Source organism: Peromyscus maniculatus, chromosome 17 (genome assembly GCF_049852395.1).
Source record: "Peromyscus maniculatus bairdii isolate BWxNUB_F1_BW_parent chromosome 17, HU_Pman_BW_mat_3.1, whole genome shotgun sequence".
NCBI classification, from domain to species: domain Eukaryota; kingdom Metazoa; phylum Chordata; class Mammalia; order Rodentia; family Cricetidae; genus Peromyscus; species Peromyscus maniculatus.
Window position 1 is genome coordinate 64632711 of NC_134868.1, and position 13048 is coordinate 64645758.

Genomic DNA, 13048 nt, shown 5'->3' on the forward strand with positions numbered 1-13048 from the left:
AGCACAGCAGAATGTCACTAGGAGTCATTTGATTGCTATATTCCTTTAGTAGAATTTTAGAATTTGATTTTTACTCTCAGTCCCTAGGCTATCTAGTCTCAACTTATTGGTCATCCAAGCAGCACTGGTTGTAAGTTCTATCTTGTGAAGTGGGACTTTAATCCAAACAGATATTGGTTGGTTATTCCCATAAGCTTAGTACCACCATTGCACTACTGTAGATTGCAGGAAGGACAGCATTATAGATCAAAGGGGTTGTGGCTGGGCTGGTGTTTACACTTCTTTTCTAACAGCATGAAGAGTACCTTTCTGTAGCAAAGTCATTAGCATATAGGGGTAAAAGCTCAATGTAAGCATGAGCTCAACTTCTCCATGTTTGGCGAGTTGTGTAGGTGGTGTCTTCAGCCATAGGGCCTTGTCTGCAGTTTAGGGAGTGAAATCTATGGTCACGTCAATAGGCTGGGTTGTTTGGGGATTCTCATAAGACCTCTTTAGACAACAGCTCAATTATATGTGATCTGATCCCAGTACTAGAGCTTCATTTGGTGACAAGAGATGTGCAGCTGGGGCTCTGCCTCCTCCTTTATTTGGCAGTTTTATGTAGATCACCTTCATATATGTATATATTTTGGGAAGATTCTACTGTTAGACAGTTCAAGACTGCCCCTCAAATTGCCCTTAATTTTAGCTGTCTCTCCTTGTATTCCCTTCCTATTCCCTTCCCACTTGATCCTCCCATTACAGCCTCCCCTAACTAATCTATTTCCATTTCCTAGGGATATCTGTCTTTTCCATCCCATTCCTAGACCCTTACTTCATACATAACCACTAGGTATCTATGGACTGTAGTTTGGTTATCACTGACTTAACAGCTAATGTCCACATTTAAGTGAACATATATCATACTTGTCTTTCTGGGTCTGGGTGGTAACTCACTCAGTATGATTTTTTTTTAATCCAAATGGTTCCATCCAAACCTAAGAATTTCATTTTTAAGAGCTAACATTTCATTGTATAAAAGTAACACACTTTCTTTCTTCATTCATCTGTTGAGAGATATCTAGGTTGTTTTCAATTTTCGGCTATTATTAATAGATAAGCAATGAACAGGGTTAAGCAAAGTCTCTGTGGTAGGATAAAGCATCCTTTGGGTGTATGCTCAAGAGTGTGATCACTAGATCTTGAGATAAATTTCCATGTTTCTGAGGAACCACCACACTGATTTCCATAATGGCTGTCTATGTTTGCAGTCCCACCATCAATGGATGAATACTCTCCTTCCTCCACATCCTTCCCAGCCTGAGCTGTCACTTTTTTATTTACCTTGGACATTCTGACAGATGTAAGATGAAATATCAAAGCAGTATTAATTTGCATTTCCCTAATAGCTAAGGATATTAAACATTTCTATAAGTGTTTGTGATAGTTTGAATGTAATTCACCACCATGATCTCATTGAGAATGGGACTATTAGAGGGTGTGGCTTTGTTGGAAGAGTATGGCCTTATTGGAGGAAGAGTCAATTGTGGAGGTAGGCTTTGAGGTTTCCTGTGCTCAGGATACCGCACAGTATGTCATTTGACTTCCTGTTGCCATCAAGATGTAGGAATCTCAGCTACTACTCCAGCATCACACCTGCCTTAACACCACCATGCTCCCTGTCATGATGATAATGGACTAAACCTCTGAACTGTAAGCCAGCCCCAATTAAATGTTTCCTTTGTAAGAGCTGTCATGGTCATGGTGCCTTTTCACAGCAATAAATCCCTAACTAAGACTGTTTCTCAGCTCTTTCAGTTTCCTTTTTTGAGAATTCTGTTTAGCTCTCCATCCCATTTTTAATTGGGTGACTTGTTTTCTTGATATCTCATGTTTTGAGTTCTTTATACATTTTGTTATTAGCTCTTTATTGAATATGTAGTTGCTCAAGAACCTTTATTATTTTGAAGTGTACTATTAAGATTCATTTCCACCCAGTGTTTGAGTTTTGTTTGTTCTTCTTTTTAAATATTTTTGGTATATCCTTAAGTTATTCTTTTAAAATATCTCTGAAAGTATAGCATAAATAGTTTTAATCATGGACACTGCTTTTATGATTGTTTTCATTGTGTCTCACAGGTACTAGCTTGTTGTATTTTCATTTTCATTCAATTCTAGGAATTTTACCATTCCTTTCTTAATTCCTTTGATGACTGATTTATGATCACTCAGGAAATGCTCAGTTCTCATCATTTTAGATATATTCTGTAGTTTTTCTTGCTGTTCACACCTGGTTTTATTCCATAGATGGAACACCGAATATCACTTTAATTTCCTTTATTTGTGAGGACTGCTTTCTGAGCTATCATGTGATCTATTTTAGAGAAGGTTTCTTGGGTCCCTGAAAATTAAGTGTATTCTGCATTGTTTATAGAGTGTCATATAGAGATCTAGTAAGTCTGTTTATTCTGTGACACAACTCAATCCAATGCTTCTCTTAATTTTTTGTAAGGATGAGCAGTCTATTGGTAAGACTGGGTAACTGAAGGCACCCACTGTTGTTTTGGGGTTCTTCTCTTATTTTACCTCTAGAAGAAATTGTGCTATGAAACTAGATGAACTGTCTGATATACACTTAGGATTATTATAATATCCTTTTGATAAATTGCTCTTTTAATCTATATGAAGTACCACTTTTTAAAATATCCTCTAAGATTTTTAAAGTCTGTTTTGTCAGATAGTACAAAATGATTGTGTCCTGCATTTTCTGGAACCTTTTTGACTATCTTTTTACCTCGTGGCTGTACTTGTCTTTGATAGGGAGGTAGAGGAGGCAGAGTAGGTGATGAATGTGTTTTAAACACATTATATATGTGTATGAAATTCTCAAATAATAATGAAAATAAATAAACAAGTAAAAATGGTTAAGATAATTTTGTTTTGTTTTTGGTATTTGAAGCAGGGTTTCTCTGTGTAGTACCAAATGTCCTGGAACTCAGTCTATAGGCCAGGCTGTCTTTAATCTCTGAGATCCACTTGCCTGTGTCTCTGAGTGCTGGGATTAAAGGCATGCTCTACCACAGCCCAACAAGAGTTAAGATTTTTTTTAAAGTAAAATGTGGCAAGATTAAAGTTACGGAAAAGATGAAGTTTAATGAAAGTCCATTAAAAATATCATTGCAAAAAAAATTGCCAGTATTTCTTCCTTGGATGGGTGGGCTTTGAACCCATTCTTCATTATATTTTTTTTTTGTAGCCAATCATGCTTATGTGGAGTTATAATACACAGCTACAACTATAAACCAAAATTGAGGTATATTTCCACAGTGTAATTGAACAAATTTGGATTAAGTTTCTGGATAAAAATGAAAGTGCCAAGTTAAACAGTGTGATTAACACACTGTGGCTTGCATGGGCAGTGAACAGTTAACCGGGCACTCTGGAGGCCAGGTGTCAGCTTCCTGTCCGTAATTCTCACTCATCTATAGCTCTTTCTTTTACTGCTCCATTTCCTCCTTTCCAAGTCTGTGTTATCAGTGTGAAGAACAGACATTTTGGGTAAAAGGAGGAAGGGCACTAGGGTGGGGAGATGGGAGTGGAGTGTTTTAACCCTTGCACCCCTTCCTAGGACCCTCATTGGGAACCTCATAAGGAGATTGCATCAGACATGATGTATCACACTCAAACCTCGGGGCTTCAGAGCCTGTACTGTTAAAAGCTCTGGACTCCTGGAATCACCCACAGCACTTCTCTCTGACAGGCATGTGGAGAGGTGAGGTGGTCGCATATTGTGTAGGGTTCTCAGTGACCTCAGCAGGAGTCATGATCAGAACCTAATATCTGCCTCAGAATTGTCCATTATGAGGCCTTAACACTAACAGTTTGTCCAGTTCTCAGCCACTGTGTTCCTAGAGTCCTTGTTCACATCTCCACTGACCTCAGCTGTACCCTCAACCTGGCCACAGCAACTGCTGCTTCGATCCCCTCAGGTTCTCCCCTGGTTTCAGTTGATTCATAGTTCTTGTCTTTGATAGGAATAGTGATGATTGTCTACTTCTCTGACTATTATCTGTCAGGAAGTTCTCCATGATAAAATTTTAAGCACACAACTTCTTCATGTTTCTCAGAAGACAACTTGCTACCATAGGAGTTGTTAATAATTAAGTTGATTTTGCTATGTGATCTATTTCTATAATATTTGAATTATAAAAATTTCCCTTCTCGAGATACAGATTGCCAAATATCCTAATTGTGGTATGGTATTGTATTCCCCCAAATATTGTGCATGCCAATAAACTTATCTGGGGTCAGAGACAGAGCAGCCACAATATTAAACATAAAGGATAGGCAGTGGTATCACACACCTTTAATCCTAGCATTCCAGAGGCAGAAATCCATGTGTTCAAGGATACAGCCAAGCATGGTGACTTATCACTCCTTTAATCGCAGAAAGCAAGCCTTTAATCCCAGGGAGTGGTGGTAGAGAGCAGAAAGGTATATAAGGCATGAGGACCAGAAACTAGAAGCATTTGGCTGGTTAAGCATTTGGCTGGCTAAGCATTCAGGCTTTTGAGCAGCAATTCAGCTGAGACCCATTCTGGATGAAGACTCAGAAACCTCCAGTCTGAGGAAACAAGAGCAGCTGAGGATCCAGCGAGGTGAGGTAGCTGTGGCTTGTTCTGGCTCTCTGATTTTCCAGTGTTTATCCCAATAACCGGCCTCGGGTTTGATTTTATTAATAAGAACTTTTAAGATTCATGCTACATCGTGGTCAAAGGATAATTAATGAACTTTGAACTACCTAGGAAAAAAATGTTGTTTCAAGATATCTGGATATTTCATGAAGAAGAGCATGTTCAAAGATATACTCAGTGTGTGTATACAAAAATGAGAAACAGCAAAATGACAAGAAGTGTTAGTGATGATTTTGCATGATTAAGCAAGACGGAGTGAGAATGGAAAGTTTTAATCTCTTTCCAAGTTATTATAACACATTGCTTGAGCTGTCAAGGTTTTATTAGAGAGGAAGATAAATGAAAATAAAATGATGGTGTACTTCAAGCTAGAGATGATGGAGTGATATCAAAAGAGGAGATTAGAAGTGTTGTTTATTCTTACTTCATTGATTCTGGTCTGCAGACGATTAAACCGAGGCAACAAGCAAGCTGAGAACGAACGGGAGCTAGAGTCACTCTCTCAACTTCACATTGATGGAAGCAGCATTTAGTGGCTTATAACCTTGAAACACCTGGCTTCTGTCTGCTGCACGGAGAGGTAACAATGAGGAATAGGCTTATTCTGAAAAATAACTTTTCATAATAACTGAAAAGTGGAGACTGAAGTATAAAGAAGCCCAGAAGAAACAAAGACAAATATGAAATAAATCAGAGTTCTGAAATCAGTATAAACCCATGATTTATGACTAGCAAGGAAAGCAAGTGGCAGCACACTCACAAACACTCACACACACACACACACACACACCATACAGATGTACACACAAAGGCACACATGCACACATGCACTTACAAACATATACACACATATGCATGTTCACTCACATATACACAGAAACACACAGAAATACATATACATGCATACATGCAAGCATACACAATTTTAACCTAGATAAAATAATGTAGGAGTCAAATTTATTATTGACATGATCTTATGTAACCCAGGCGTGCCTTGAACTTGCTATGTATCCAAGGATGACATTGAACTTCTGATCCTCCTACCTCTACTTCCCAAGTGCTAGTATTACAGGAACATGCCTCTACAGCAGGTTAACATTGTGCTGGGGTACCAAACTCAGCACTGTGTGTGATAAACACTCTATGAACTGAACTACACTGCCAGCCAAATATCTTATTTTTATTTTCATTTTAAGATAGGATAACTCTGTGTATAGGTCTAAGTCGTACAACATAAGCTGCTACATGTCTCATGCTTTGAATTTACCCAGTGCCATAGAACAGCAAGTATGGAAGACCTGCTGAGGGCCCTGGGAAGAAGAGGTGGTTCTGGGTCTGTGCCGCTCTTAGGCAGTCACCTCCCCTTGTGCTGCCAGTCGGCAATCTAACTCCCTGTTCTTGTCAGCCTGCAGGTGGTATCTTTGCTCCCCATGAGGATTTTGCACATGGAAACTACATAAGCAATTCAATAACATGCAGACTTTATCTGAGACTGGAAGTGAAGGACAAGACAGGAAAGATATTCCAGGGGTTGTCCGTGTAGGGCTCTGTCCTTGGTGTGCAACTGTCTGCTGGACAAGGATTTTCTCAGAACATTTACAAATAAACTAAGTCTCCAGATATGACTGTAATCCCATCCTATAGCCTCATTTTAAGGAATGTGGTGAATGCAGCTGACCTTTTCGTCACAGTCTCTGCAATTCTCAGAACTCTACCCTCCCCCAGCTGCAACCCAGACTAGTCCCAAATTTGTTGGGAAGACTCTCCTTGAATGGACAGAAGGCATAGTTAAACAAGAAGAGGCTATATACATCGCTGTAAAGATACAGTACTCTAAGTGTCAAACTCTATGTAATGCAAAGAATGCTTTTGTTTACCCAATTTTAATTTGACCTGAAAAATTATGTTACCAAATCATTTCTCAGAGCTTATTTCACAGGATTTACTCATTAAAACACCTCCAGGGTAAGAGAGCTGGCTCAGCAGTTAAGGACTGCTGTTCTTGTTGAGGACCAGGTTTGATCCCTAGCTCAGAACGCCTGAAACTTTAATTCTGGGGAATCTGATTCCTCTTCTGGCATTCATTGACTTCTACACATTTAGGATGATGGCAAGACACTCATATACATCAAATAAAATTTCTTTAAAATTTACCTTAGAGATGTCTATCATGGAACCTCTGGAAGAAGCTATATAAATAGTTCAACAAAGAGTAAACCAGAAGTAAGAGTAATTTCTTAAAGGCTGGGCGGGTCACTGGTGCTTAGAAAGCTATCAGTACTGTGCTTGAGTTAAAATCCTGTCCATATGAATTTGATCCTCAAAACTCAGAAAACAAAGAAAATGCAGTGGTATATGTTTGAATCCCTAAGACTTGGCCAGCATGTCTAGATTTGCTTGGTTATCCCTAATTTCCAGAGAGAAACTCGGTCTCCAATGGTTACCTATTGTCTTGGTTTGGGTTTTTGTTGTTGTGAAAAGACTTCATGACCATGGTAACTCTTACAAAGAGAACATTTTTTTTTATCCTAGAATTTTATTTTTATGTATTTTTTATTTAAATTTCTTTTTATTTTACATACCAAAAGAATTACCCCTCCCTCCCCTTCTCCCTGCTTCCCCCAACCCCCTCACTCCACATCCACTTCTCAGAGGGGGTAAGGCCTCCCCCTGGGTAGTCAACAAAGCCTGACATATGAAGTTGAGGTAGAACTAAGCCCCTCTCCACTGCATCTAGGCTGAGCAAGGTGTCCCACCACAGGAAATGGGCCCCAAAAAGCCAGTTCATGTACCCAGGATAAGTCCTGATCCCACTGCCAGGGGCCTCACAAACAGATCAAGTCACACAATTGTCACCCCTATTCAGAAGGCAAATAGATGAAACTAGAAAAAAATCATCCTGAATTTGGTAACCTGTAGCATGAATCTTAAAAGTTCTTATTAATAAAAACAAACCTGGAGCCAGGTACTGTGGTCAACACTGGTAGATCAGAGAAGCAGAACAAGCCACAGCTACCTCACCTTGCCAGTTCCTCAGCTGATCTTGTTTCCTCAGACGGAAAGCCTCTGAGTCCTCATCCAAAATGAATCTCAGCTGAACTGCTGCTAAAAGCCTAAGAGCTTAACCAGCACTAGTTCCTGGTCCTCATGCCTTAAATACCTTTCTGCTTCCTGCCATCACTTCCTGGGATTAAATGCTCTTGTTACCACACCTAGCTGTTTCCAGTGTGGCTTTAAATTCACAGAGATCCAGGTGGATCTCTGCCTCTGAAATGCTAGGATTAAAGGTGGGTGTGCCACCATTTTCTGATCTCTATATCTAGTGGCTGTTCTGTTCTCTGACCCCAGATAAGTTTATTAGGGTGCACAATATTTTGGGGAACACAATATCACCACAGTAACCCACACACAGAAAGACAAACATGGTATGTACTCACTCATAAGTGGATATTAGATGCAAAGCAAAGGATAACCAGGCTACAATTCGCAACTCCAAAGAGAAGCTAGGTAACAAGGAGGACCCTAAGAGGGACATGTATGGAGCATCCCAGGAAGGGGAAATAGTTAAGATCTCCTGGGTAAACCTGGAAGGTGGGTAGAAGTGAGGGGGTGGAGGGATGGAACAGAGGGATCCAGATGGGCCCAGTTGGGGGAGGGATGGAGAGGGAGAGCAATGAAAGAGATATCTTGATAGAGGGAGCCATTATGGGGTTAGGGAGAAGCCTGGTGCTAGGGAAATTTCCCAGAGTCCACAAGGATGACCCCAGCTAGTAGCAATAGTGGAGAGGGTGTCTGAACTGACTTTCTCATGTAATCAGATTAGTGACTACCCTAATTGTCATCATAAAACCTACATCTAATAACTGATGTAAGCAGATGCAGAGATCCACAGCCAAGCACTGGGCTGAGCTCCTGGAATTCAGTTGAAGAGAGAGAGGAGGGATCATATGAGCAAGTTGTGTGTGTGTGTGGGGGGGTAACATCATGATACCAACAACAGAGATAGCTGACCCAAACGAGTGGAAGCTTACGGACTCTGGACTGACAGCTAAAGAAAACATTTTATTGGGGTGGCTCACTTACAGTATCTGAGGTTCAGTCCATTATCATCAGGGCAGTAGCACAACATCATGCAGTCAGATGGGTTACTGGTGTCTGAGAGTCTTACCTTTCGTAAGTAACAGGAAGTCCACTGACATACTGGTCAATATCCTGAGCATAGGGAATCTCACAGCCCTTTCCCACAGTGACAAACCTCCTCCAACAAAGCCAAACCCATTCCAATAAAGCCACACCTACTAATAGTTCCACTCCCTATGAGATTATAGGGGCCACAAACTACCACACCTCTGCAAGATCAAGTCAGTTAAAAGCCACTTAAAATTCCAGCAGAGATGGGAGAGACATTTCTGAGGCCTCACCCTGACAGAGGAGCGACTGGCTGCCAATGGCTGCTGAGAAAAAGTAAGTGTAGATGTAACAGTCTTATTAAATAAGAAACACAAAGCCAAATGCAGAGTTAAAAGCCAAGAGGTCAGAGCAGTAGCTAAGAGCTGAGACTAAAACCGCCTTCGTATCTCTCCCTGCTGCTGCGGTCCTTCCCCTGAGAAAGAGACCTGCTTCCTGTGTGTCTTTTTATTGACTTTCTGTTCTGCCTTCTCATTGGTTATAAACCCAACCACATGACTTCCTCATCACTGCCTGTCTATACAGACCTCCAGGTCTCTATGGTTGGTATTGAAATTAAAGGCGTATGTCTCCATGCTGGTGGTGTACTTGAACACACAGAGATCTGCCTGTCATGTGATCGGGTTAAGGACATGTGCTACCACTGCCGGACTTTGCTATGACTTGCTATTAGCTCTGACCCCCAGGTACTTTTATTTATTAACATACAAATAAAATCACATTTCAGCACAAATAAAATATCACCATAAGTAAGTCTTCTTGGGGAACATAACCATTTGAGGTTTTGGGGGGTAGGGCTTAGGGTATAGACAAACGATCATGTGCATACAAGCAGCACTAAATGGATGCAGGGCAAGCAAAACATATGAAGAGGACATTAAGTAGGGAGGGATAGGGCTGGGGTATCTGAAAGGAGGTAGTGAAAGGTGGATGTGATCAAAATTCATTCTATGCATATGTGGATTTTATAATTAAAAATTGTCTTTAAAAAATTTGATAGAAAATTTCCTGGGGAATGATATATAATCTAAAACTGACCTCTGGCCTCACACCCAAACATACATATGTACACATCTGTATATGCATTCATCAGTACATGCATACATATGCACACACATTTATGTTTAAAAATTGTTGTATTTCAATAATTTCATTCTGTTATGTTCTCCTAGGAAAACAATGTGTTGATTCATGCTTTACTACAGCTGCCATTAGGTTGTGGGAAGCTGACCTTCGCCCCTCAGTGTTCTCTGGCTACTGAGGTCACACAGCTCATATGCTTGGTCTCACTCCCAAAGAAACAACTGAAACAGATGGGTCCCACACCCAAGTCAGCCCTTCCTTCCAATTGCCATTCTCTTTCCACATTCCTGCTTCAGAATTGGAGCCCATACAACAAGGCAGGCTGACTAACACATCCTTCGTTTTTGGATATAAATATCGAAAAGAATCTAATGCATATATTCATTTGTAACAAAATCTAAAATATTTAAGTCAGATTTCTAAGGTCTCTTATATAAAATTTTTCTTTACATAACAGTTATTTCTTTTTATAAATGAATATACATGTCACAAATTATCCTCCCACAGACCTGATCCTGTGTTGTAGCAGCAGAATTTTGTGCATATCGAGGGAACTAGCACATAAGATTTTTCCAGAAGAAAACAAACTATGTTTCTCTGGAATGGATCTAACTTTCTTTCACTTAAGAATGAGTGACAAATAATATAAACAAATCAAAGGGTTTTTTTTTCACTTTTGTTTTAAAAGTAAAATAGCAGAAATTTAAAATTTGTCTTGCAATTTTATAGGAATACATTTTCATTAATAAAAAATATGTCATTTTTATATTGTTTAGTTGTTTTAAATCTCACGTATTTTAGTTTTTCTTCATAGATCTGAACTTCCATGTAAAATAATTTCCTACAAAAATACTTAAAAAATAACATTTAAAAAACCATTCATTGCTACAAAAATTAAAATAACATAAAATGTTTAAAAACTATATTAGATAGATTATACCGTTAAATTTATTATTTGAAAAATCTCAAATGTGCAGAAAAACTCCTAGTAGAAGATGAGGAACTTTGGTTTGTCCTAAGCCATTTGATACTTTTTAATCTCAGACTCCAATCACCCTAAATTAATCTTACAAAAAGTGTCCTGAGAATTCACAGGACAACAAAAAGAAAATCAAACAAACTAACAATGAAGCGGTCAGCACCACCACCATCCTCAGACACCATCCACAATGCAACAATTTAACAAAAGCCCCAGACACTTGTTTTGGACAGAAACCAGTTGAGGATCATTATATTAAGGTTTTGTTTTTGTTTTGTTTCGTTTTGTATGTGTGTGTGTGTGTGTGTGTGTGTGTGTGTGTGTGTGTGTAGATGTGTGCAGGTGTTTATGTGCATGCATGTGGCTTTCTGTGTACATGCATTCAGGGACCAAAAGGTGTTACCTGCTATCTTCCTGGATTGCTCTCTACCTTATTTATATTTTATTTTTTTAATATTTTTATTTTATAATTAATTTAATTTTACATATCAGCCATAGATTCCCCTGTCCTTTTTTCTTCCACCCCCAGCCTCTCCCCTCCCCCCAGTGAGACAGTTAAATAGCCTGAACTGTTTAGGAGGTCTACCTTAATTGTTTAGCTAGGGTTTGTCATTAAGCATAGAGCTCACTCTTTGGCTAGGTTGGATAGGCAATGAGCTCTGATGAATATTCTGTATATGTCTCATCAAATCTGAGAATACAGGGTCCCATCCTCATATCTAGCTTTATAGCTGGAGCTGAGGATTCAAATCCATGCTTGTAAAGCAGGAATTTATAGAATAAGTCATCCTACCAATCCTCATACTCAGAATTTATCTCATCTAATACTGTAGAAAAGTTATAGAACTCAGCATCTGTTAATAATCCTCACTAGGCTGTTTTTTAGACTGACCTTCTCCTTGTCCTTAGGTTGAGTAGAATATGATCAGTGTGTTGAGATTCAAATGGAACACATCTACTATGAGGTCATGTTGTGTTTTCACGGGTTACCTCTACCTGTGGGCATAACATTGCTATTTTAAAAGCTATATCTATTCCTATTTTTATATGTAAGACTGTATGTATGTGCAATGTATGTGTGCCCTGCCTGTGCAGACAAGAAGAGGGTGTCAGATACATTGTAACTGGAGTTACAGATACAGATGGTTGTGAACTAACTTGTGGATGCTGGAAACTGAACTCAAGCCTTTTTCAAGGATCCTTCAAGTGCTCTTAAAGACAGAATCATCTTTCCAGTTCTCCAGAACATGGTTTCTATTTGTACATTTTAAAGGATGTCTACCTTAGTCAGTTTATAGAATGTTAGTAAGCTGTATACCTGTGACTGTAGTAGGGTCATGAGAGATGTGTGCCATGTTGCCAGATGCCTTTTTTATTCTGATCTATCAAGACTGCTCTCAAGACAATGCAATAAAATTGATTAGAGTGAATAATGCTCAGGTTCAAATTCTCTAAGATTTTTCTAATAGTGAATTTTCATGATCAATTAGCTATCTAATTTATCCATTAATACTATTCTTTGTGTCATGTCTTGTTTGGTACCAGCATAATTTTTCCTAAGTCACCTAATTCTAGAACCAGTCATGCACAAATGCACTCCTTGAAATGAACAAATTAAAAGGATAATTCTTTACATTTTAGCTTATCAAACAGGTGAAACCAGGAAGAAACAAGGACACAGATAAAAATTTATTAAAAAACAAACCTCCCATGTAAGCAAACATACAATCCAAGACTGAAATGTTTTCTGCTCCTAGACTGACAGCCCACCAGACAAAAGAGTGAAGAAACAAAGCCAGGAAAGCAATGAGGTCTGAAGTGTACCCACAAGACCTCGCTAAAGCTCTGCTTCTTCCGAGTTTAAACTGAGCTTATTTACATTTGCTTTTTGCTTCCTTTCCCAACGAGAAACACTCAAGGGAAAGCTTTGCAAGTCAGCAAACTGAGCAAGGCTTTCTGACCCACAAACTCTTAGCTCCTCTGTGTCCATGTCCCCGAGTTATCAGGCTGCAGCCAAAGGCTTCTACATCTTTTCCAGCTTGCTAGGCAGATGATGTAATCAGCCATCTACTACGACTTGGCTCTTTATGGAAGTACATGGCACAGATGAAGACAAGTAGATTTT

At 39.2% G+C, this 13048-nt stretch overlaps 1 long non-coding RNA gene across 1 annotated transcript; it reads right to left on the reverse strand.

Annotated features, from left to right (window-relative positions):
• Positions 1-4977: 4977 nt before the first annotated feature.
• On the reverse strand, positions 4978-11859 carry LOC143269130 (uncharacterized). Its single transcript, XR_013045497.1, has 2 exons — positions 11816-11859; positions 4978-5241 (listed from the first exon to the last, which is right to left on the reverse strand). It is a non-coding gene; the product is annotated as an uncharacterized LOC143269130 (long non-coding RNA).
• Positions 11860-13048: the final 1189 nt, after the last annotated feature.